The sequence below is a fragment of the Aegilops tauschii genome, chromosome 4 (genome assembly GCF_002575655.3).
Source record: "Aegilops tauschii subsp. strangulata cultivar AL8/78 chromosome 4, Aet v6.0, whole genome shotgun sequence".
Taxonomy (NCBI): Eukaryota; Viridiplantae; Streptophyta; class Magnoliopsida; order Poales; family Poaceae; genus Aegilops; species Aegilops tauschii.
This window is the reverse complement of record NC_053038.3, coordinates 483795974-483822526: the sequence shown is the minus strand read 5'-3', so window position 1 is coordinate 483822526 and position 26553 is coordinate 483795974.

The following is a 26553-nucleotide window of genomic DNA, read 5'->3' as shown; positions in this document are numbered from 1 at the left end:
CTGAGTTTCGCCGACATCGAAAATCTCTTTTATGCAGTTGTTGGTGAGATCACCTCGACGCCACCCAGTACTGGGGCGGGAGTTCGGGAGTATTGCCATAACTCGTATAACGGATGCTTTTCGAAGGTTGAGGTAAATGATTTCCGAAGGTTTCTTGGTTATGTGTTGAAGGATGGATACAGCTGGATCTAGGTATTGTTAGTTTGGGTGAGATATATTGTGTCCCCTGTATCCCCAACACCTGATTGCATAACCAAAAAGTTTCGGGAGTTTATAAGTGGGAATTCAAGTATCTCGTAGGATATCTTTCTAACACACACATGATACGATATCGGATCTATCATATGTTTGTTTCCGGCTTATTCTGCAAGCCAAATCCTTTGTTTTTGTTTTGTTTCTTGGTATTCGAGTTGCTTCAATGCCAAGTGTTGATTCCATACCTTCCCTAAGCGGTGTTCTCATACTTCAATGTGAATACCAATCCTTCTTGATCATCGAGATTGTCATGCCAATTCTCTTCCAACCTACATGCTCTTCAAGGTAATCATATCCTTTCAACATTCGCAAGATCAATTCTATTTTTTTTCTCAACGGTATCCATTCCATCTGCCCAAGTTGCCTTGTTTTTCCCACCCTCCCACCCTTTTTCTTCAAGGACTTAGATTTCTTAATCAAGTATCCATCTTATAGATGGGAAGTCTCTCCATTCTTTTCCGTCAATGTTCTTATCCGGTGATTCTCAGGAAGATACTAACGAAGCTTCAAGTTTATCATTCTTCGTTCTCTTTTCTTCTCCGGTGGCTTCAATTCAAGCTTTCGGTGTTGATCATATTCCCTTCCTCGTTTCAAGTGTTTTCGTATGCCTGTGTATCTCTTAATCATTCCCCGTTTGCTATTCAATTGTTCCGGAGTGTTGAAGATATCTCTCAAAATTCGTGTTTCCACTCCGCATCAATTCTAACTATTTCGAGGGTGTTACCTCATTCAAGCCATTTAATTCAACCGGTGCAATCTCCTTTTTCAAGCAATTGTTCAACGGTGGTTCTTTTGAGTGGGCCCTAACCCACAGGTCTTTTCCCAGGATCTTACCTGACTCTTCTAATTTTCCCGGAGCTTCTAAAATTCTTTTCAAAGTTTGACGTAAGAATGGGTTATCATCAGTCATATGTCCTTCTCCAAGATCTTTCAAATTCTTTTGATCGTTGGTTCAAACTTTCCAATTTTCATTCCGGAGTGCCTCAACAATTCATGGTGGTGTTTCTCGTCGTCATTCTCGGATTTTGAAGACTGAAGAAGAGTTTCCCTTAAATCTTGTCCATTCTCTTGAAGATTCATGGTTGTAGCTTGATGCCATCCTCTCATAATTGTTTTCGATTGCGAGAAATTTTTTCACCCATCCGGAGCAATGCAGGAGTCTTTTCAATTTCATTCTCCGTAGCCCATCATCTCAGAATTATTCATTCTCAGCTTTCAGCTGTCGTTCTCGAATTCTTCCGGTGCATCGTTCAAATATCCTCTAATCAGTTCATGATCTCTTTGTTCTCATGTGTCTAAATCCCCTAAAGTATCTTCTTTCGTTTTCCAATTCTTCCCGGTGAATTGTGCCTTTGCTACGTTCATTTTCAATTATTACGGTGGTTCATTCAACATGCCTATTCCTTTATTATCGTATCATTTCATTCGTTCTTTCTAATCCTACCGGTGGTTTGTTGAAGACCTTCCAAAGTTTGTGCTATATCTACCTTAATCCTTTCTACGAGAATAAGTAGTATGCCAAATCCGTTGCTTGTCATCAATTTATATTGGTGAAGGATACGCATAACGTAATTCTTAATATTGTTTCATCCAAGTGATCTAATTTCTTCTTTCCAGAGATGTTCATCATGTCAAATTTCTCGGTTCGAGATGCTTCATCTTTTCTTTTCCGGAGTTCCAAGTTTTCGGCATTATCTTATCGTCGGGTAGCTCCATCTAAATCATCGCAAGGCTTCACCTTGTGTTTTCAAATTCTCTTTCTTTCTATCATCCTTTTATTACCGGAGTTCTTCATGGAGGCTATACATGGTGGTTCGTCAAGAATTCTTTTAATTCTTCAATTGCTCTTCAAGATTTCTCTCGAAGTTAAGATCCGCCAAGCTATACTCAAAGATAAACATGGTGTTCAACACATGTTTTGTTTTGAGGAGTTCAAGTATTCTTCATCTTGCATGTCGAAGTGCTATTCTTTCTACCTTATCTTTTGAGGTGGTGTTATATCATTCTGGACAATTTTCATTCATGTTTCGTGATTCACATGTTGTCAAGAATGAGGTATTTTAAATCCATTAATCTCTTCGTTTGAGTTATCTTGTGTCATGTTCCGCTTAAAGCATTTCCCAAGGAATGTTACTATTGTGGTGCTTATCAATGATCCAAGTTATCTCTTTATCATCTTGGTGGAAGAAGTTTTTCATCTCGCTGGTGTTATCAATTATATTATTTGTTTTCGTTAGTGGCAGAATTGCAACTCCAATTTTGAGGTCTTTTTCATAAGCCCACTACAAGATTATCCTTTCGCTGTTGGTTTTCCAACAACTCCGTTCTAACCTTCTTGGAAGGGTGCTTTCCAAGATAATTTGTGGCAGAAGTTGGCATTTTCTTCTCCATTCCTTTATTCCAATGATCTATCTTCTATTTTTTCTTCCGGAGGCATGGTGATGTTGCTCTCTTCACTCATCATCTCGAATTGTGGGGATCGTGTTCTTTTCTTACTTATCCATTTAACCGGAGTGTTGTGTCTACCATTCCTCTTTTAACCGGAGTCTCATCCAAGTGCTTTCATTTTGCCAAGTTCATATTCTACCCCTCCCATTTTCCAACCGGAGCGTTATCGTAATTGATCATTATCGTTCCTTGTACATCTCGTTTCAAGCGGAGTGCTTGCATGTACTTCTCGTCCTTTGTTCTCGTCATTCATAGCTTTGCAAACTCCAAGGTTCACATGGAGTTCCTTGTTTCTCTTTTCTACCGGTGTGCTTTCATATTCCTTTTGATCCGTTAAGCTCTTGTTCCATATTCTTCAACCTACAAAGGTTCTCGCAATGTTCCTTGTCCAACGGAGTGTTTTCATTTCGTTCATCTCCATGGATTTCTTTCTTTCAATTCGTTCAACCTCTCAAGGTTCTTTGGTTTCACTCGTTTGTCAAAGAAGCAACTTTGTTTTACCTCTTCCTCTTCCGTTTCTCTCTGGTGCCATCTTAGATCTCGGGACGAGATCCTCTTGTAGTGGTGGAGTGTTATAACGCCCCAAGACCGACGCTCCAGAAGTCTTCCAGCTGCCTTGTTGTCGCCGTGTGTTTTATTTTTATTTGTTGCATTCATCATTGCATCATCTGCATTGCATCCGCATGTTTTCTTAAAACTCTTAGTTCGTTCATAGTTGCCGCGTCTCTCTGTTGTCCGTTCCGAGGCCAACCGGGTTTTTCGAGTCCCTCTTGTCTGGCCGCTTAATCTCTTTGCTCAGTGCTCAAACCCCTCGCTTGCTCGTCCGAAACTTCTCCGAACCCGACCCGGGCAGTCATGACCATTGGATCCGGATCATCCCCCAAGATCCCACAAACATCTCCTTTTTCTTCTTTGGAATCCCCTAGGCTATTCTTTCTCGACCGTCCGATCTCGATCGGGTGATCCAAATTCCCCTCATTTCCCCTATTTATATACCTAATCTAGCCTAACCCTAAAACCTAGGAGGTTTGTCCCTCCCCGCTGCCACCTACCTACCTTCCCTCCTCGGGATCCATTCCACCGCATCCGACCATATTCCTTCCTCGTTTTCAGATCCACCCAATCGCCGCAGCCATCCATCGATCTACCCGCAGCCAACCTCCACCTTCCCGATCCGCCCGTGCACACAGGAGCCCGAGCTCCCAGCCGAGGAGACCGCGTCCCACCTCGCTGCCGTGTGCCTCCAGCAGTTGCACCGGCGAGCTCTGCCGCCGGACCAGCGGATCTCCTCCCCTGCTCCTCGTTCTCCCCTTCCTCTCTCTGCCTTCTTTTTCTTCCCTATTCTCAAACTCTCTCCCTGTCTTGTTTTGGACAGGGAACCAAAGGAGGCGCCATGGCCTGAGCTCGGCCTTGAGGTCCCGTCGCCGTCTTCTGCAGCTGCTGCTCTGCTGCATTGCCTGCTGGTAGCCGGCACGCCTCGCCGGTGAGGACCTGCCGCCGTGCGACCCTTTCTCTGTCTCTCTTTTGGACGCTCTGACCTCCTCTGCTCTCCCTCCCTTTCTCTTCGAACAGAAGCAGGAGCATCCCGCCGCGCCATCAAGCTCGATGCCCGCAGCCGGTCATGATCCTCGCCGGGAACCGCAACCTCCGCCTCGGATCCATCGGCTTCCTCCCGTTCTGGGTCTTCCCCGCCTCAAGCTGTGTCGCCCTCGCCGGAGAGCGCGCCAAGTCCTGCTGCGGCCGCTCCCCTGTTTCTCTGCTCGAACCGCTGCTGCCTGCTTTGCTTCGAACCGCCCCTACCTGAGAGCCACGCCAGCGCGTTGACCAGCGCGCCTCCAGATCCGCGCCAAGGCCCAGCATCGCCCGCAGCCTCTCAGATCCAGCGCGCTCGGCCAGCCCCGCCGGCCTGCTCCACCGCACCCTCCCGCGGGCCGCCTTCCCGTCTGGGCCGAGCCCATGGGTGAGCCGCCCCTCCAGTTCCCCTGTTCCTGTTGGGCCAGCAAGTTTCTGCCCTGGATGTTTTTTTTACCTGTGTGCGAATTTGCTAATTATCCAGAAAACTGCATGTTTACAGATTGCACCCTCATGCTCATGCATTTAATAACTCCACAACCGTGCATCGGATTAAAATGTTTTATATATGTAACTTGCTTAGAATTTTGTCTAGTTTCATGTTATGCTGTTTTCATCCATGTTAAAATGTTTAAATTGCTGTTTGTTTAAATTTGCTCAAATGTCATGCTAAAATGTTTTAATTCATAACTAAATAACCGTAGCTCAGATTTAAATGTTCTTTATATGTAAATGGGGTGGAAAAATGCCTAGTTTAACATGGTGCACTTCATTTTGCTGTTTAACAACACTAAAATTGTGTTTAGGGCAGAACAGTACCAAATCTAAAATATGGGCATGAGGATTTTCCGGAATTGTTGTTTGTTGTTCTGGCCTCATTTAAACTTGCCTAAATAGGTAGTTTTCATATGCTTCACCTCTTGCCATGTTTAATAAAATTTAATATTGTTGGGTACATAAACGAGAGAGAACTAAATAATTGATGTGGTGTTTCGTCAATAGGCAACTCGTTGCATATTGAGCTCCACTTAATTTGTAGTATTGTTTGTGCACTTTGCCACGCCATGCCGCATTAAACTGGACATGCATCATACTTTTTTGTGCATCATGTCATGCTTATGCTTGTGTTTTTACCATACTGTTTGCTTCTTTCCGGTTGGCTTCTCTCGTTAGCTTCGGTTTCGTTCCGGAGCTGTGAGGATTCGTTCGACTACGTCCGTTTGTCTTCTTCATGGACTCGTTCTTCTTCCTTGCGGGATCTCAGGCAAGATGACCATACCCTCGAAATCACTTCTATCTTTGCTTTGCTAGTTGTTCGTTCTATTGCTATGCCGCGCTACCTACCACTTGCTATATCATGTCTCCCATATTGCCATGTCAAGCCTCTAACCATCCTTTCCTACCAAACCGTTGTTTGGCTATGTTACCGCTTTTGCTCAGCCCTTCTTATAGGGTTGCTAGTTGTAGGTGAAGTTGAAGTGGGTTCCATGTTGCAAAGACAGTTGAAACTTTGCCGTCCGCTGGCAAACGGCAAAGGCACTAGAAACTTTGCCGTCCGCGGCGGACGGCAAAGGCCTGCCGTTAGCCACTTAACGGACTGAGAGCACAATTATTGCCGTCCGCCCTCTTTGCCGTCCGCGGCAGACGGCAAAGATCCTTTGCCGTCAGCCGCCAGGAAGCAGACGGCAAAGTAGCTGTTTACCGTAGCCTACTTTGCCGGAGCCTTTTGCCGTCCGCGGCTGACGGCAAAGGCCTTTGCCGTCCGCCGTTCATGCCTTTGCCGTCCGCCATGGCAGACGCTAAAATAGCTGATTCCTGTAGTGTTGGAACATGGATATTTTGGAATATCACAATATCTCTTATTTAATTAATGCATCTATATATTTGGTAAAGGGTGGAAGGCTCGGCCTTATGCCTGGTGTTTTGTTCCATTCTTGCCGCCCTAGTTTCCGTCATACCGGTATTATGTTCCTTGAGTTTGCGTTCCTTACGCGGTTGGGGGATTTATGGGAACCCCTTGACAGTTCTCCTTGAATAAAACTCCTCCAGCAAGGCCCAACCTTGGTTTTACATTTGCCTACCTAAGCCTTTTCCCTTGGGTTTTCGCGAGCCCGAGGGTCATCTTTATTTAAACCCCCAGACCAGTGCTCCTTCGAGTGCTGGCCCAAACCGAGCAATGTTCGGCGCCCCCTGGGCAACCAGGGTCTATGCCAACCCGACGTCTGGCTCATCCGGTGTGCCCTGAGAACGAGATATGTGCAGCTCCTATCGGGATTTGTCGGCACATTCGGGCGGCTTTGCTGGCCTTGTTTTACCATTGTTGAAATGTCTTGTAAACCGGGATTCCGAGACTGATCAGGTCTTCCCGGGAGAAGGTTTATCCTTCGTTGACCGTGAGAGCTTATAATGGGCTAAGTTGGGACACCCCTGCAGGGTATTATCTTTCGAAAGCCGTGCCCGCGGTTATGAGGCAGATGGGAATTTGTTAATGTCCGGTTGTAGAGAACTTGACACTTGACTTAATTAAAATACATCAACCGTGTGTGTAGCCGTGATGGTCTCTTTTGGCGGAGTCCGGGAAGTGAACACGGTCTGGGTTATGTATGAACATAAGTAGTTTCAGGATCACTTCTTGATCATTTCTAGCTTCGCGACTGTTGCGTTGCTTCTCTTCTCGCTATCATTTGCGTATGTTAGCCACCATATATGCTTAGTGCCTGCTGCAGCTCCACCTCATTACACCATCCTTTCCTATAAGTTTAAATAGTCTTGATCTCGCGGGTGTGAGATTCCTGAGTCCTCATGACTCACAGATTCTACCAACACAGTTGCAGTTGCCGACGATACCAGTGCAGGTGACGCTACTGAGCTCAAGTGGGAGTTCGATGAGGAACGTGGTCGTTACTATGTTTCATTTCCAGATGATCAGTAGTGGAGCCCAGTTGGGACGATCGGGGATCTAGCATTTGGGGTTATCTTATTTTCATTTGGTTTTGACCGTAGTCGGTCTATGTGTGGATTTTGGATGATGTATGAATTAATTTATGTATTGTGTGAAGTGGCGATTGTAAGCCAACTCTCGTTATCCCATTCTTGTTCATTACATGGGATTGTGTGAAGATGACCCTTCTTGTGACAATACCTACAATGCGGTTATGCCTCTAAGTCGTGCCTCGACACGTGGGAGATATAGCCGCATCGTGGGTGTTACAACTGGACCATGTTCTTTGATGGCTCCAAGATGTTGAATGGTTCCGGTGCTGGGGTGGTGCTGGTATCCCCCCGAGGAGACAAGCTCAGATATGTTCTCCAGATTCTCTTTGATTCCTCCAATAACGAAGTTGAATATGAAGCACTCTTATATGGGTTACGTATGGCCATTTCACTCGGCGTCTGTCGCCTCATGGTCTACGGTGACTCAGATTTGGTAGTCAATCAAGTGATGAAGGAGTGGGACGTTAGAAGCCCAGCTATGACTGGTTACTGTAATGCAGTGAGGAAGTTGGAAAAGAAGTTTGAGGGGTTAGAGCTCCATCATATACCCCGACTGAAAAATCAAGCAGCCGATGATTTGGCAAAAATAGGTTCCAAGAGGGAAGCTATTCCCAGCAATGTGTTTTTGGAACATATTCATACACCCTCAGTTCAAGAAGATCATTTCACTGAAGATCCCCCGCAGCCTAAAAGTGCCACAGATCCGACTGAAGTCGAAGTCCCAGCCGTGGTCAACTTGGTTATGGAGTTTCTGGTCATAACTCCCGACTGGACAGTGCCATACATTGCGTATAACCTTAGGAAGGAACTCCCAGAGGATGAAGAGGAGGCCCGACAGATTGTCCGATGATCCAAAGCCTTTACTGTGATAAGAGGGCAGCTGTTCAGAGAAAGTGTAACTGGAGTCTGCCAGAAATGCATAACACTGGAAGAAGGTCGAGTGATCCTCAACGACATCCACTCGGGGACCTATGGCCACCATGCATCCTCTCGGACCATCATGGCCAAAGCATACCGAGCTGGATTTTATTGGCCACGAGAAAATGAAATGGCGAAAGATATAGTCGACAAATGTGAAGGCTGACAGTTTTACTCCAACATGTCACACAAGCCTGCATCAGCCCTGAAGACCATTCCACTCGTCTGGCCTTTTGCTATTTGGGGGTTAGATATGATTGGACCCCCGAGGACTGGTAGGAGCGGCTTCACTCATGCGCTTGTAGCAGTCGACAAGTTTACCAAATGGATTGAAGCCAAGCCTATCAAGAATCTTGAAGCCAGTACTGCCGTCAGCTTCATCAGAGAGTTGACATTCAGATATGGAGTTCCGCGTAGCATCATCACTGACAACGGGTCGAACTTCGATTCTGATGAGTTCAGAGCCTTCTGTGCTTCCCAAGGCACTCAAGTCAACTATGCTTCAGTCGCCCACCCTCAGTCGAATGGACAAGGAGAAAGAGCAAATGGTTTGATTCTCAAAGGACTGAAACCCCGATTGATGCGTGATCTCAAGCATGCAGTGGGTGCCTAGGTCGATGAACTTCCATCAGTTCTTTGGGGATTAAGGACAACTCCTAATCGGTCGACTAGCCGAACTCCATTCTTCCTGGTCTATGGAGCTGAAGCTGTTCTACCGAGTGACTTGCTTCACAATGCACCCCGAGTTGAGCTTTTCTCTGAAGAAGAAGCAGAACAGGCCTGGCAGGACACAGTTGATCTCCTAGATGAGGAAAGAGAGATGGCCTTAATCCGGTCGACCATTTATCAGCAAGACTTGCGTCGATTCCACGCCAGAAACGTGAGAGGTCGAGCATTTCAAGAGGGAGACTTGGTTCTTTGAGTGGGTCAGCAGAAACCACACAAGCTCGCCCCTGCTTGGGAAGGTCCCTTCATCATCACCAGAGTGCTCCACAATGGGGCATACCATCTTTACAATGTCGAACACCAGAAAGACGAGCCACGGGCTTGGAATGCGGAGCTGCTCCGCCCCTTTTATACTTAAGCACTCATTCTGTTGAGATGTAATAAGAAATACCTTTGTAGTTTGTTTATCAGAGACAAGAGTTTTACAGTCTTCCAAAATTGAGTGTCGCTGCTTATACGTGTGTCTGAAATCCCCTAGTGGGTGACTTAGCCGCAAATCCGTTTCGCCTAAGTATAAGAAATCCTACCGAGTGGCGAGCAAGCCTCTCACTCGGGGGCTTAGCCGCGAATCCGTTTCGCCTAAGTATAAGAAATCCTACCGAGTAGTGAGCAAGCCTCTCACTCGGGAGCTTAGCCGCGAATCCGTTTCGCCTAAGTATAAGAAATCCTACCGAGTGGTGAGCAAGCCTCTCACTCGGGGGCTTAGCTGCAGTCCAGTACTCGCCTAAGTTTGAAAAATCCTACCGAGTGGTGAGCAAGCCTCTCACTCGGGGGCTTAGCTGCAGTCCAGTACTCTCCTAAGTTTGACAAATCCTACCGAGTGATGAGCAAGCCTCTCACTCGGGGGCTTAGCTGCAGTCCAGTACTCGCCTAAGTTTGAACAATCCTACCGAGTGGTGAGCAAGCCTCTCACTCGGGGGCTTAGCTGCAGTCCAGTGCTCGCCTAAGTTTGAAAAATCCTACCGAGTGGTGAGCAATCGTCCCACTCAGGGGCTTAGCTGCAGTCCAGTACTCGCCTAAGTTTGAAAAATCCTACCGAGTGGTGAGCAACCCTCCCACTCGGGGGCTTAGCTGCAGTCCAGTACTCGCCTAAGTTTGAAAAATCCTACCGAGTGGTGAGTAACCCTCCCACTCGGGGGCTTAGCTGCAGTCCAGTACTCGCCTAAGTTTGAAAAATCCTACCGAGTGGTGAGCAACCCTCCCACTCGGGGCTTAGCTACAGTCCAGTACTCGCCTAAGTTTGAAAAATCCTACCGAGTGGTGAGCAACCCTCCCACTCGGGGGCTTAGCTACAGTCCAGTACTCGCCTAAGTTTGAAAAATCCTACCGAGTGGTGAGCAACCCTCCCACTCGGGTGCTTAGCTGCAGTCCAGTACTCGCCTAAGTTTGAAAAATCCTACCGAGTGGTGAGCAACCCTCCCACTCGGAGGCTTAGCTGCAGTCCAGTAATCGCCTAAGTTTGAAACACATATCTGTCCACAAGGACGACGAGGTGCAGGTCGACTGCAACCTTCTCTTCAGAGCTGCACCACAATTATAACGTGCGCTCCATCGCTATCCGCAAGGACGACGAGGTGCAGGTCGACTGCAACCTTCTCTTCGGAGCTGCGCCATAAGTATAACGTGTGCTCCGTCCCTATCCGCAAGGACGACGAGGTGCGGGTCGGCGGCAACCTTCTCTTCGGAGCTGCGCCACAAGTATAAAGTGCGCTCCATCCCTATCCGCAAGGACGACGAGGTGCATGTCGACTGCAACCTTCTCTTTGGAGCTGCACCACAAGCATAACGTGCGCTCCATCCCCATCCGTAAGGACGCTGAGGTGCGGGTCAACTGCCTCCTCCTCAGAGCTGCATTTCAAGCACAAAGATTACTCCAAACGAAGAACAAGATTCACTCGACGGCAAACACGAGCATATTCAGAGATAAACCAAGTTCGGATAAATCCTAAAAGTTCCGGACCGCGGATTAAAGTACTCGGGCTTCAAACCCGAAGGAGTTTAACGATTACAAAATCACTCGGCATTCCGAGGCAAATTTAAAGTGAGGCATAAAGTTTGTTCATTCCACAGGAGGTGGGCTAGCAGGATCAACGAACTCGTCCAGGTCAATTCCGTCAGCAATCCGAGTGGCAGCAGCGATGAAAGTCTCCATGAAGGATTGGAAGTCGTGCCTTTTGGTATTGGCGACCTTGATTGCTGCTAGCTTATCTTCTCGCGCCTCCTTGCAGTGGACGCGTACCAGGGACAGAGCCACATCAGCGCCACACTGAGCCGAAGACTTCTTCCATTCTTGCACACGACTGGGGATCTCATTAAGTCGAGTCATCAAAGACTCGAGGTCATTCGGAAGAGTCGCCCTTAGCCAGAGTGTTGTGTCGATCCTTGACACTGCAACCTTCAGGCGAGCAAGATAGTCGACGACACCAGCGACGCGGGATTCCAGTCGGAGCACGTTCATGGCAGCTTCATCCTTCACTGGAGAGTTGATGGGGTCCAAGCTTGTCTCAACATGCCCAGTCTCTTCTTCAAAGTTCTGACAAAATTCTGCATGCACAATTCAAAGATGAGTCAACGGTTGTACATCGAGTCGACAGCAACAAGTCAGTTGGAGGGAAGAAAATACCTTCAAGCATGATGAACAGCTTCTTGGCAAGATCTCCCAGATAATTTTCCAAGTCATTCCTCTTGCGGGCGATTTCTTCGATCTTGTCGTTCAAGGATATCTTGTCCTTCTTCAGACAAGTCACCTCCCTGTTGGCTTCATTCAAGGCAGTCTTCAGCTTGGTATTCTCTTCCTCCAGTTTGCCGACTGAAGCCAGCTTCTGGTCGGCGAGTGCAGTTTTCTCGTCAGCTGTTTTCTGCGCAGCTGCAAGGTCCAAATCCTTCTTTGCCAGAGCTTGGTTCATTTTTTCTAAAAGAAATGATGATAGGCTCAGAAAAAACAAATACCACCTGGATCAGAAACAAAACAGTCGAACGAATTCCTCTTACCAGCAGCTTCATCCTGGGCCTTCTGCAAGTCCTTCTTGGCCAGCTTCAGATCGAGATTCAGCTGAATCTGCTTCTGCTCTAGGTCAGCAAAACGAGCTCCAAGGTCACAAGATTTCTGCAATCAAAGGACAGTCAGTCAGCGGGTGAAAGGATCGAAATTCAACAAGCTCTAAGACTACTGCCAAATCAAACATCCAACAGTAGTCTCGGGGACTACACCCAGTGGGTGCACTCAGCGTGCCCCCACTGGTTCAGTTTCCACTCGACGTGATTCGTCCAGGACGAGTGTAAAAAAAGAAGAGGGAAAGTATTTCTCAGACCATAGCCGACTGCCAGCAGTCGACTACGATCTCGAGAACTACACCCAGTGGGTGCACTAAGCGTGCCCCCACCGGTTCAGTTTCCACTCGACGTGGTCCGTCCAGGATGAGTGAGAAAATTTCAGTTCTCAGACCATAACCGACTGCCAGCAGCCGACTATGGTCTCGGGGACTACACCCAGTGGGTGCACTCAGCGTGCCCCCACTGGTTCGAAGACTCAGACGACACACGTTTAGTCGACCCAAGAAGCAAGACTATTCGCAGCAAATTCAAACACCCAGTGGGTGTACAAACACAAAAGCAGACTGATAAAAGGACGTTTCAAAAGAAGTTTTCAGGTAGCATATCCTAACAGAACAAGCGACAAGCTAAGAGATCAGTCGATAATCAACCGAGCTGGACGTTACTTTGGAGAGCTGAGCTGGCATTGTAGGCAGCTTGACTGGCATCTCGAACCACCTTCAGTTACTCCATCATGATACCCGCTTGACGTATGGCCTCCTTGGCGGCACCCACTTGGTCCTCTGGGACGTGATGCACAGCGAAGAGCGGAGAAGGATCGACTGGGGCCTGTGCAGTCGACACTGAAGGCTGAGCACTCGACAGTTGCATGGCGAAGGAGACAGAAGTCCGATTGACATCACCGCCCTTCTGAACCACTGGTTCCACCACCGGCATCGACTGAGGCATCTTTCCAGTCGACGTCTTCCTGTTCCTTCTTCCCGAAGGCCTTAGCGGCACATCCTCGTCGTCGTCTGGAAGGGTAATAACATTGGGAGGAGCTGCAAAAGCTTAGTCGTCAAAAGTCAGCCGACTGCAGTTTAGTCGGCAAAACAGGGACAAAATTACAAAGATCATACCTGGGGTTGAAGTAACCGCATCTTCCATCTCCTCGTCATCATTCTTGTAAGCAGAAGTTCCAGAGGTAGCAACACTGTTGGGTTCAAGATTCATTGGGTCAAATCAAGAAAATGGTGGATAGCACAAAATCTCCAGCAAAGACAAAACACTCACGCAGAAGCAACAGGGATGTCGATTTTGATTCGGGGCAGAGTCTTCCGAGACTTCGGTGCCTCAACTTTGGTCTGCTTCGGGGCCTTCTCAGTCGGCGCTGGAGAAGACGTCCGAGGGCGCTTTGAAGTTTGCCCAGTCGACCCAGTCGCTTTGCCACGAATACTGACCGGATCATGAGAGTGCTTGGATCGCCTTTCGTTGCGAGGAGGCGAGTCGACTTCCTCACCATCACTTGAGTCGTCACTCTCCTTGTCTCCTCCTCCGTCAGAATGCCACTCGACGCTCTCATCTGCACTCGCCTCCCCTTCAGGGTCCTGCTCCTGCTCTCCATTGGGCATCGAGTACATCTCAGTGAAGGTCTGGAGGACAACAAGTAAAACAAATATCAGTCAATCGACAAAAAGCAATTTCATGGTAAATCAAGATAACACTCGGCAATTCAGAATTGGACCTTGTCTGTTTCGTACGAGTTGTCGAGTGGAGGGATTCTCCTGGACCCCCTGGGGTTGTCCTTGTTGCCAGTGATACCCTTCAGCCACTTCACCACCGTATCCTCGTCGACCTCTTTTGGGTGGATCCGAGTGGAATCATCAATGCCCGAATACATCCACATCGGATGGTCACGAGCTTGGTGCGGCTGAATGCGTCGTCTAAGGAAGACTTCCAACAGATCCATGCCAGTCATGCCATCACGGATGAGCTGGACCACTCGCTCAATCAGCACCTGGACCTCTGCTCTCTCCCCCGGGGTCACTTTCAAGGCGGAAGGTTTCTCTACTCGGGCCATGGAAAAGGGGGGAAGTCCAGTCGACGGACCCGGAGTCGGCTGGTCTTTGCAGTAAAACCAGGTCGACTGCCACCTTCGGACTGACTCGGGAAGGATTATGGCTGGGAAAGAACTCTTACCCCTCATTTGAATCCCAAGACCCCCACACATCTGGATCACTTTCGTCTTCTCGTCACTCGGATTAGCTTTTTTGACCGACTGAGACCGACACGTGAAAATGTGCTTGAAGAGGCCCCAGTGCGGTCGACAGCCCAAGAAGTTCTCGCACATAGACACGAAAGCGGCGAGATACACGATGGTGTTGGGGGAAAAGTGATGAAGTTGTGCTCCAAAGAAGTTCAAGAAAGCTCGGAAAAAAGGATGAGAGGGCAAAGAAAACCCGCGGTCAACGTGAGTGGCGAGGAGGACGCACTCACCCTCCTGCGGTCGAGGCTCAGTCTCATTCCCCGGGAGCCACGCAGATCCGTGAGGAATCAACCCCTCCTCAGCCAGATCGTCGATGTCGTCCTGGAGAATCATCGACCGGATCCAATCGCCCTGGATCCAGCCGCGCGGCAGGCCGGACCTCCACGAAGATCCGCCCTGGCTGGATTTCTTCCCCTTCGCCTTCGCCGTCGCCTTTTTTGCGCGCTCCAAAGCTGTCGTCCTCTCCTTCCCCATTGCAGCGAGCGGAGCTTGGGCAGAGCAGCGGCGCCGAGGAGGAAGCAGATGCGGCGAAGAAGAGGAGAAAGGGAAGGAATGGGAACACACTGTGCAAAAACCCCCATCTGGTGCTTTATATGGACTCGGTTCCGAGTTGCTGACTTGTGGGTCCAGGCTATCCTGTCAAATCGCACAACAGCCGCGCGCACCGTACGTGGCGAAAAATGGGGGCACGGGGATCGGGGCGACCTTGCCTAATCCGTCATTACTGCGGCCTCCCCCGTCCCGCGCGCTTCCCCAAATTCGAATCCCGGAAGATCCGCAAGTAACAAAGCAACCTGTTAGGCAGAAGATTTTCTCCACATCAACACTCGAAGCTTTTCAGCAAAAGTTCACTCGACAAAATCAAGAATGGATCAAGGCGACTGAAAAAGAAGTTGAAGTCATCATGTTGTTCTCTGATCCTAGCAAGACGCTTCTGAAGCATAAATACTGAGTCAGGAGTATTTTCAACTCCTCCACTCAAACCCTGAACCATTCGGGGGCTACTGATGTAGCTATGTACCTAGGGTAGGGTCATGGATCTGTCCAAGACATTCCCTCCCCAAGGGCATCACCCTAAAGCCAGGGACATCCGAAGGATATCATCATCCACTCGACCAGGAACATTCCACTCTGAAGAATGATTGTCACTCGACCGTAACGAAAATCACTCGACGTACAGAAGATCTAAAGTCACTCAGCATATCAACGGTCGGGCGTTTACTCATAGACTTTAATGACCAATTATGTCACTTTATTATTAGCGTTACCAGTAATGCCCTGTCTTAATATACCTTAAACCCTGTGTAACTGAGGGCCGGAGGGGTCTGGCGAACTCTATATAAGCCACCCCCCTCCTCAGTGACAAGGGTTCGCACCCCCTGTAACACACACGCATATAATCCAGTCGACCGCCTCCAGGCACCGAGACGTAGGGTTGTTACTTCCTCCAAGAAGGGCCTGAACTCGTAAAACTCGTGCGTACAACTTCGCCATAGCTAGGATCTTGCCTCTACATACCTACCCCCATTCTACTGTCAGACTTAGAACCACGACAAGCCCCGCCACCGTTCCCCTTGCTCCCACGTTTGCTTGCCGCCCTAGCTGCCGCGCCGCTCGAAGCCGAACTCCGGCCGCCGCCGTGAGCTCTGCTCCGGTGAGCTCCAACCACCCCACGGTCTCCCACGTGTCCCACTGGATGCGCACGAGCCTGGGCTTCGCGTAGGTGGTCTCTGCCGCCCGAATGGTCGCCGGAGGGCGATTTCCGTGCCCCTCCGCCGCGTTTGGCCTCGCCGGCGGCTAAACGCCGATGAGTTGACCGGGTTTGACCCCCTGTTGACCCAGATTTGACCCGTGTGGGTCAATGACAGGTGGGGCCCGGCCCTGACTAATTTTTAGTTAGGTTTGGAGTTAGGATTAATTAACTCTGTAAATTAACTATGACACTGACGTGTGGACCCCGCACATTAGGTTTGACCTGGTCAGCGCTATTGACTTGCTGACGCAGGCATGATGCAGTGCTGACACAATAAAGGATTTCTATATTATTTCTATTTTGGAAATTCCAAAAAATAGCCAAAACTTCGAAAATTCATATAAATTCAACCGTAGCTCAGATTGAAATAATTTATATATGAAAGATTATCAGAAAAATTCAATCTATCCATCTGTACCAGTTTAATGCATGACAAACCAACTTATACCTGCTGTATAGGTGAAAACACATAAAGGGCATTTAAAATGCTTAAGTTTGGAGTTGCATTTCAACCCTTGATTCAAATGAGCTCCATTGAACTTGTTGCTAGTTGCATTAGCTCAAACAACATCACATCTTCATGCCATGTTCATGCATCATATTGTTGCATATGCTTGTGTATTGATTGTCGACACCGTTCCTTCTCGATAGGTCCTGCTCCAGAGAGTGCTCCAGAGTACCTGTCTAAGGAGCAGTGCCCCTGTTGATCTACCAGGCAAGCAAACCCCCTTGTTCATTCCGATACAATCCCACTCTCTCGCTCCTGCTCTCTTTTATTGCATTAGGACAACAACGATTCAACTGCTACTTTATGCTGCGGTAGTTGAACCCATTCCTCTGCACGACCTGTCATTGCCACAGTAAATAGTTGAAACCCACTAGCATGTGTAGGAGTTGATTGAGCCATGTTGTGTTCCTACCATGCCATGCCTGCTATTGCTTAGAGCTGTGTCAGGTCTGATTCATTGGGAATGAATTGGAGTGTTACGATATGTTCTGGTGCTGAGAGTTAAGTGTGTGAACATGATTTGGTAAAGGTAGCGGTGAGAGGCCATGTAGGAGTACATGGTGGGTTGTCTCACTGGAACCGTCCTTAAGCACTGAGTTCTGTGTATGTTGTCCAATGACTAGCTACTACCACACATTGGGTTCCGGTAACTCGGCCCCTCTCGACTTATTAACCAACTTGATCTCTGTCCAGGAGTTGCAACTAGTTTCTGGTGTTTGTAGGTAGTGCTATTTTTCTACCGAGTGGCACCCGACAGGGTGGGCTTGGGACAGACTAGGCACAGGTGGCACGGTGTACCAAGTGGCACCCGGATGGTGGGCTTGGGAACCCTGCTCACATCGTTTGGGGCCATGAGCGACACCCCGGCCGGATCTCCTTGCTGATGGAACCCGAATAGGCGATAAACCTGGACTAGAGTCTTGTGTGGTTAGTTAGGTCGTGGCCGACACCCTTGCCAGGCTTCCGCTTGAAGGTTGCCGAGATACATGATGTGTACATGGCGGTAAGTGGCGAGAGCGTGTGTGAAGAGGTACACCCCTGCAGGGTTAACAATGATCTATACGAATAGCCGCATCCGCGGATATGGACCTCTTGGATGCTTACGTGGTACATAGACAACTTGAACTAGATACTATAAAATGATCAAGACAAGTGTGAGTGTTATAGATGGCCTTCTCGTAGGGAGATGGGAATGAATCCATAGTGGTGTATCGATGTGGTGATTAGTGGGCTCGTGTGCCCTTTCTTACCTCAAAGAAGTTACTCGTAGTCGTAGAATAGTTTAGCCACTGAGTCAAAGCTGGCTTGCTACAACTGAACCCCACATTGCCTCCTTGATACTAATGCATGTATGATAGGATCTGATGTAAGTCTTGCCGAGTACCTTTGTACTCACGTTGCTTAATTTATGTTTTTGCAGATGAGACTTCTGTCTCAGTAGTAGTTCTGCATGGACTTCGACGACTAGCTTGTTACCTCAGCAACGATCTTGTACCCTTGGGAGGGTCTTGTAGATAGTCAGGCTTCTCAGCCTTTTTATTTTGTAGTTGTCTGTACTCAGACATGTAATGCTTCCATTGCTTGTATGCTCTAAATGATGGGTCATGAGACCCCTGTTTGTATTGAATGCTATGTGGCTCTTCTGGGCCTTTATCTATTTGAGTTGTCGAGTTATGTTGTGATGCCCTGTTGTACAGCACATACTTGCATGTTATGCGTACGTGTAATGTGTATTGCTATGTGTGGGATCCGACAACCTAGTTGTTTATCCTTGGTAGCCTCTCTTACCGGGAAATGTCTCCTAGTGCTTCCACTGAGCCATCGTAGCTTGCTACTACTCCGGAACACTTAGGCTGGCCGGCATGTGTCCTTCTTCGTTACTGTGTCTGTCCCTTCGGGGACATGTCACACGGTGTCTACCGGAGTCCTGTTAGCCTGCTACACCCGGATTCTCCGGAGTCGTGTTAGCCCAGCTACAACAGCCCGGATTCACTCGCTGATGACCGACACGTTCGTTGCTGGGTCATGTATGCCTGGCCCTGTAAGTTAGTGCCACTTTGGGTTTATGACTAGTCATGTCGGCCCGGGTTCTTTGTCATATGGATGCTAGCGACACTATCATATACGTGAGCCAAAAGGCGCAAACGGTCCCGGTCTAGGTAAGGTGGCACCCGTGGGAATACCGTGCGTGAGGCCACAAAGTGATATGATGTGTTACATGCTAGATCGGTGTGACTTAGGATCGGGGTCCCGACACTATTAAAAGGGGATGAGGTGTTGCTTAATGGCTTGCTTGCTCAAAATGCTTAGTGATATGCTCCAAAGCCCTCAACCACTTTCTCATATCCACATATGTCCCAAACCAAAAGTCAAACTCGGCCCTACCGATTTGATCTATCCGGCACCACCAAGTTCTCTTGACATAGCCACTGCGAGAAACCCTAGTCACTTCGGTCTCACCAATAGGGATCTCGGTCTCACCGAGATGGGATTACAAACTCTCTGTTTCCCTTCATAATGTCTCGGTCCAACCGAGATGAGCGATCGGTCCCACCGAGTTCGCAATGCAAACTCTCTGTTTCCCTTCCGTAACGTTTCGGTCTTACCGAAATGAGTGATTCGGTCCCACCGAGTTTGCCTGACCAACTCTCTGTTTGCCAATTACAGAAATCAGTCCCACTGAGTTTATGTGATCGGTCTCACCGAGATTACGTGATGCCCTAACCCTAATGAAATTGGTCCCACCGAGTTGATCATGTCGGTCCCACCGAAAATCCTAACGTTTACTTTTTGAACTAAATCGGTCCGACCGAGTTTCTCAATTCGGTCCCACCGAGTTTGGTAAATTATGTGTAACGGTTAGATTTTGTGTGGAGGCTATATATACCCCTCCACCTAGTCTTCATTCGTGGAGAAAGCTATCAGAACGTGCCTACACTTCCAACATACATTTTCTGAGAGAGAACCACCTACTCATGTGTTGAGACCAAGATATTCCACTCCAACCACAAGAATCTTGATCTCTAGCCTTCCCCAAGTTGCTTTCCACTCAAATCATCTTTCCACCAAATCCAAATCTGTGAGAGAGAGTTGAGTGTTGGGGAGACTATCATTTGAAGCACAAGAGCAAGGAGTTCATCATCAACACACCATCTATTACCTTTTGGAGAGTGGTGTCTCCTAGATTTGTTTGGTGTCACTTGGGAGCCTCCCTCAAGATTGTGGAGTTGAACCAAGGATTTTGTACGGGCAAGGAGATCGCCTACTTCGTGAAGATCTACCCTAGTGAGGCAAGTCCTTCATGGGTGATGGCCATGGTGGGATAGACAAGGTTGCTTCTTCGTGGACCCTTCATGGGTGGAGCCCTCCGTGGACTCGCACAGCCGTTACCCTTCGTAGGTTGAGTCTCCACCGACGTGGATGTACGATAGCACCACCTATCGGAACCACGGAAAAAATCTACGTGTCTAAATTATGTTTGCTCCCTTCAAACTCCTCCCTTTACCTTCACATGCAATGTTTTTACATTCCGCTACTATACTCTTAGACTTGCATGTGTAGGTTGATTGCTTGACTTGTGCTAAGTTGCTAAAATCTGCCAAGACTTAAAATTGGGAAAAGGATAGATTTTCATTTGGTCAAGTAGTCTAATCACCCCCTCTCTAGACATACTTTCGATCCTACAGCAATAAACATGATCCAATCATATTCATGCTCAATGCAAACACCAAATAACATTTATTTAGGTCCAACACTAATCATGAAGATAGAGGGAGTGTGCGATGGTGATCTTATCAACCTTGGAATCACTTCCAACACACATCGTCACCTCGCCCTTAACTAGTCTCTGTTCATTTTGCAGCTCCTGTTTCGAGTTACTAATCTTAGCAACTAAACCAGTATCAAATACCCTGGGGTTACTATGAACACTAGTAAAGTACACATCAATAACATGTATATCAAATATACCTTTGACTTTGCCATCCTTCTTATCCGCCAAGTATTTGGGGTAGTTCCGCTTCCAGTGACCATTTCCTTTGCAGTAGAAGCACTCACTTTCAGGCTTTGGTCCAGCTTTGGGTTTCTTCACGGGAGTGGCAACTTGCTTGCCATTCTTTCTTGAAGTTCCCTTTCTTTTCCTTTACCCCTTTTTTCAAACTAGTGGTCTTGTTAACAATCAACACTTGATGCTCTTTCTTGATTTCTACCTTCGCCGATTTTAGCATCGCGAAGAGCTCGGGAATCGTTTTTTGTCATCCCTTGCATATTATAGTTCATCACGAAGTTTCAATAACTTGGTGATAGTGACTAGAGAACTCTATAAATCACTATATTATCTGGAAGATTAACTCTTCAAGCGATTGTAGTACTCAGACATTCTGAGCACATGCTCACTGGTTGAGCTATTCGCCTCCATTTTGTAGGCAAAATACTTGTCAAAGGTCACATACCTCTCGACTCGGGCATGAGTCTGAAATAGCAATTTCAGCTCTTGGAACATCTTATATGCTCTGTGGCGTTCAAAACGCGTTTGAAGTCCCGGTTCTAAGCCGTAAAGCATAGTGCACTAAACTATCAAGTAGTCATCATATCGAGCTTGCCAAACATTCATAACGTCTGCATCTGCTCCTGCAATAGGTCCGTCACCTAGCGGTGCATCAAGGACATAATTCTTCTATGCGGCAATGAGGATAGTCCCCAGATTACAGACCCAGACCGCATCATTGCTACAATCATCTTTCAACTTATTTTTCTCTAGGAACATATCAAAAAATATACGGGGAGCTACATCGTAAGCTATTGATCTACAACATAGATATGCAAATACTATCAGGACTAAGTTCATGATAAATTAAAGTTCAATTAATCATATTACTTAAGAACTCCCACTTAGATAGACATCCCTCTAGTCATCTAAATGATCACGTGATCCATATCAACTAAACCATGTCCGATCATCACGTGAGATGGAGTAGTTTTCAATGTTGAACATCTCTATGTTGATCATATCTACTATATGATTCACGTTTGACCTTTTGGTCTCAGTGTTCCGAGGCCATATCTGCATCTGCTAGGCTCGTCAAGTTTAACCCGAGTATTCCGCGTGTGCAAAACTGGCTTGCACCCGTTGTATGTGAACGTAGAGCTTATCACACCCGATTATCACGTGGTGTCTCGGCACGACGAACTGTAGCAACGGTGCATACTCAGGGAGAACACTTATACCTTGAAATTTAGCGAGGGTTCATCTTATAATGCTACCGCCGTACTAAGCAAAATAAGATGCATAAGGGATAAACATCATATGCAATAAAATATGTGACATGATATGGCCATCATCATCTTGTGCCTTTGATCTCCATCTCCAAAGCACCGTCATGATCTCCATCGTCACCGGCTTTTGACACCTTGATCACCATCGTAGCATCGTTGTCGTCTCACCAACTATTGCTTCTATGACTATCGCTACCGCTTAGTGATAAAGTAAAGCAATTACATGGTGATTGCATTTCATACAATAAAGCGGCAACCATAAGGCTCCTTCCAGTTGCCGATAACTTTTACAAAACATGATCATCTCATACAACAATTTATATCTCATCACGTCTTGACCATATCACATCACAACATGCCCTGCAAAAACAAGTTAGACGTCCTCTACTTTGTTGTTGCAAATTTTACGTGGCTGCTACGGGCTTCTAGCAAGAACCGTTCTTACCTACGCATCAAGACCACAACAATTTTCGTCAAGTGTGATGTTTTAACCTTCAACAAGGATCGGGCGTAGTCAGACTTGATTCAGCTAAAGTTGGAGAAACAGGCACCCGCCAGCCACCTATGTGCAAAGCACGTCGGTAGAACCAGTCTCATGAACGCGGTCATGTAATGTCGGTCCGGGCCACTTCATCCAACAATACCGCCGAATCAAAGTAAGACATTGTTGGTAAGCAGTATGACTATTATTGCCCACAACTCTTTGTGTTCTACTCGTGCATATAACATCTACTGTCACATCCCTAGCTTACCTTGCACTTGGACTAGCTTGGTTGTTGCATCATATTTAAATTCAAGAAAATTGAAATGAGGAAGTCAAAGCCTCAGAAATCTTTTAAAATAATCAACACTAAAAAAGTCTCTTCAAACAAGTCCAAGAAAATGTTCTTGTTAATTGCTGGAAATATTGGCAAGGGATAAAATTCAAACCAATATTTCTAGAGTCTCAGAAACAATTATTTTGGGCCTTTGAATTAATCCAATAAATATTTGAATTGGATCTATATTTATTATATAATAAATATATGTTCAATAATTCTGAAAATTATTGTGTGGCTTTGGATAAGTCCATTTAGTACACACAATTATTTTCATGAAGTTTAACATTGATTTGGTGTTAAAACTAAATCACAAACAAACTACAAAAAAATTAGAAAAGAGAAAACAAAATAGAAAAACAAAGAGAGAGTGCCCACCTGGAACAGCCCACCAGGCCCAACACTGTGGGCCCAGCCCACAGGGGCACGCCCGTCTTCTTCCTTCAGCCAGTAGGCAGAGGAGAGGCGTGGCGCGCGCGCGTGCGGCTTCGGCCACCTCTTGCTTCCACCTGGGAGCCCCGATCCTTCCCTCGTCGCCGCCCTGGACCCCTCTCTGCCTCTCTCCGTTACTCTCTGCTCTCGCCCCCTCCTCTAACCCTCTTTCTTGCGCGCAACCGAGTGCTGCCGTTGACGCCGCTCACCACCACCGCGCCCACCGTCGTCGCATCTCTCCCCTGAGCTGTCCAGAAGAACCGCCTCGGCCCCCTCTTCCTCCTCACCGATCTGTACGACGCCGGAAGCCCCTGGACGCCGCCAGCACCGCCGTTTCCCTCATCGGCCACCGAAGATCGTCGTCGTCGGTTCGCCGCCCCGAGCGCCTCCTCGAGCCCACGGAGCTGCTCTTCGACCTCCCAGTGAGCTCCTTCACCGTCTCCCCCTTGTCTCCACGACATTTGCTAGCTCTAGCCGCCGTTTCGCCGATGACCGAAACCCGCCGCCGCCTGAGCTCGCCGCCGACGTGGCTCCGGCCACGAAACGGCCTCGCCACCGTGTCCAACGCACTCACCGCATCGCTTAGGGCTTGTAGGAGCTAACCCCGTGCCTTCCTGTCCTTCGTAGCGCCGTTTCCGCCAACGTCCGAGGTCCGGCAGCCGCTGAGCTTGACGCCGGCGAGGATTACGGCCACCCCAGCTCGCTCTGTTTGCTCCGTTGGATGCGCACGGACCCGGACTTTGCGTAGGTAGTCCCCGCCGCTGTTTTGGTCGTCGGAGGAGCGATCCCGAGCTCGTCCGCCGCCTCGGCTCGTCGCTGGCGACGTGACTCCGGCTAACCACCGGATTAACACTAACCTAGTTGACCACTGGGTCAATGACTTGTGGGCCTGGCCCTGCTAACAAACCTAGATTAGTGTTAACTAAACCTAGTTAGTTTAGTTTAGTTACTGACACACGGGGCCCACTGGTCAGTTTGACCTGGACCGCCCCGTTGACTAGCTGACGTCACAGTGACGTAGTGCTGACGCAGTAAAGAATTTTCTGGATTTAAACTTATTCAGGAAATTCCCGAAAATGCTATAAACTTCTAAAAATCATAGAAATCCAACCGTAACTCCAAATGAGATAAATTATATATGAAAAATGATCAGAAAAATCCAATCTATCTATCTGTACCAGTTTCATGCATGTTAGAACAACTTATAGCTACTGTTTAGGACAAATCAAATGAATGGCATTTAAATAACCATGTGTGGAGTTTGAATTTGAACCTTGGGTTCAAACCAACTACACTTAATTGTGTTGCTAGTTGCATTAGGCCAAATCACATCATATTGCCATGTGATAATCATGCATCATAATTGTTGCATTGCATTGACTGTGTTCTTCCTTGTTTGCCGATGTTTGTTCCCTCTCGATAGACGTGATTCCGACGATGTCATCGATGACACCGATGAAGAACTATACTATCTTTAGAAGTGCCAGGCAAGCAAAACCCCCTTGTACATTCCGATACAATCCCACTCTCTCGCTCCTGCTCTCTTTTACTGCCTTAGGACAACAACGATTCAACTGTTACATGCTGCGGTAGTTGAACCCCTTTCCTCTGCATGACCTGTCATTGCCACAGTAAATAGATGAAACCCACTAGCATGAGTAGGAGTTGTTTGAGCCCTGATGTGCCTACTCATTCATGCTTGTTGTCATGCCTGCTACTGCTTAGAGTTGAGTCAGGTCTGATTCATCGGGGATGAATTAGAAAGTTGTGAACATGTCCTACTGTTGAGAGCTAAGTGTTTGAACACGATTTGGTAAAGGTAGCGGTGAGAGGCCATGTAGGAGTACATGGTGGGTTCTCTCATTGTAGTCATCCTCAGGAACTGAGTTCTGTGTTTGTGATCCATGAACAGTTACTACCACACATTGGGTTCCAGTAACTCGACCCCTCTCGACTTATTAATCAACTTGATCTCTGTCCAGGAGTTGCAACTAGTTTCTGGTGTTTGTAGGTAGTGTTAGTAGTCTACCAAGTGGCACCCGGTACATGTGGGCTTGGGACAGACTAGGCACAATGGTACGGTGTACCAAGTGACACCCGGATGGTGGGCTTGGGAACCCTGCTCACATCGTTTGGGGCCGTGAGCGACACCCCAGCCGAATCTCCTTGTGGATGGAACCCGAATAGGCGATAAACCTGGACTAGAGACTTGTGTGGTTAGTCAGGTCGTGGCCGACTCCCTCGCCAGGCTTCTGCTTGAAGGTTGCCGAGATACACGACGTGTACATGGTGGTAAGTGGCGGGAGCGTGTGTGAAGAAGTACACCCCTACAGGGTTATAAATGATCTATTCGAATAGCCGTGTCCGCGGTAAAGGACTTCTGGGTTGCCTGTACAGTTCATAGACAAGTGAAAGTGGATACTCTAAAACTCAAAAGATAAGCGCGAGTGCTATGGATGGCCTTCTGGTAGGGAGACGGGAGCGGATCCCTAGTGGTGTATTGATATGGTGAATATGTGGACTCGTGTGCGCCACCTCAAAAGAGTTACTTGCAGTCATAGTTTAGGATAGCCACTGAGTCAAAGTTGGCTTGCTGCAGTCAAACTCCACCACCCCCTTTGTTGATACTGATGCATATGTAGCTAGTTCTGATGTAAGTCTTGTTGGGTACATTTGTACTCACGTTTGCCTATTTTATGTTTTGCAGAGAGACGTCAGTCTCGCTAGTAGTTCCGTGTGGACTTCGACGTTTAGCTTGATACCTCAGCTACGATCTTGTGCCCTCGGCAGGATCTGGTGGATAGTGAGGCTTCTCAGCCTTTTTCATTTGTAGATGTCTGTACTCAGACATGTTAACTTTCGCATGTGCTTTGACTTGTATGCTCTGAATTTTGGGTCATGAGACCCATGTTTGTAATATCTCGCTCCTCGGAGCCTAATGAAAAATACTTTGAGTCGTAGAGTTTTGTTGTGATGCCATGTTGTATTTACACATATCGAGCATATTGTGTGTATGATTGAAATGCTTGGTATGTGTGGGATCCGACAACCTAGTTGTTTTATCCTTGGTAGCCTCTCTTATGGGGAAATGTAGTCTTGTGCTTCCATGAGCCATAGTAGTCTGCTACAGCCCGGTTCACCGGAGTCATGCTACCCCAGCACTACTGCTCTGGAACACTTGACTGGCCGGCATGTGATTCACTTCGTTCCTGTGTCTGTCCCTTCAGGGAAATGTCACGCGGTGACATCCGGAGTCCTGCCTAGCCTGCTACAGCCCGGTTCACCGGAGTCCTGTTAGCCCAGTGCTACAGCCCGGATTCGCACGCTGCTGACCGACATGCTCGATGTTGATTCATGTATGCCTGTCCCCGTAAGTTAGTGCCACTTTGGGTTCACGACTAGTCATGTCGGCCCGGATTCTCTGTCATATGGATGCTAGCGACACTATCATATACGTGAGCCAAAAGGCGCAAACGGTCCCGGGCCATGGTAAGGCGACACCCGTGGGAATACCGTGCGTGAGGCCGCAAAGTGATATGAGGTGTTACCGGGTAGA